Source organism: Etheostoma spectabile, chromosome 2, assembly GCF_008692095.1.
Source record: "Etheostoma spectabile isolate EspeVRDwgs_2016 chromosome 2, UIUC_Espe_1.0, whole genome shotgun sequence".
Classification (NCBI taxonomy): Eukaryota; Metazoa; Chordata; class Actinopteri; order Perciformes; family Percidae; genus Etheostoma; species Etheostoma spectabile.
The window spans coordinates 21721891-21722109 of record NC_045734.1 but is presented as its reverse complement, the minus strand read 5'-3'; the positions used below and the strand labels follow the sequence as shown (position 1 = coordinate 21722109).

At 41.1% G+C, this 219-nt stretch overlaps 1 protein-coding gene and 1 long non-coding RNA gene across 2 annotated transcripts in view; one reads left to right on the top strand and one right to left on the bottom strand.

The window, feature by feature from the left end:
* LOC116700323 (uncharacterized) overlaps positions 1 to 219 on the bottom strand; it is a 95236-nt gene that overhangs the window by 218 nt on the left and 94799 nt on the right. The gene's annotated exons all lie outside the window — the stretch shown is intronic.
* LOC116700215 (complement C3-like) overlaps positions 1 to 219 on the top strand; it is a 30112-nt gene that overhangs the window by 10570 nt on the left and 19323 nt on the right.

Genomic DNA, 219 nt, shown 5'->3' with positions numbered 1-219 from the left:
GACATCAAGTGGATAAATCTTGGATGTAACGGTTTGGATTTAAAGCTCAACAACCCTGAAAAAGGCACAAGTTCCAGGCTGGATAGACAATCACTTGTAGAGGCTAGAATGACCCGGAAGAGACCTCCGTAACCGCTTACTCGTTAGCTTTTAGCGGCAAAAATCGGTGAGTTTCCATCTTTTATGGTTATTAAATGATTAAACTATGAATCAGAGGTG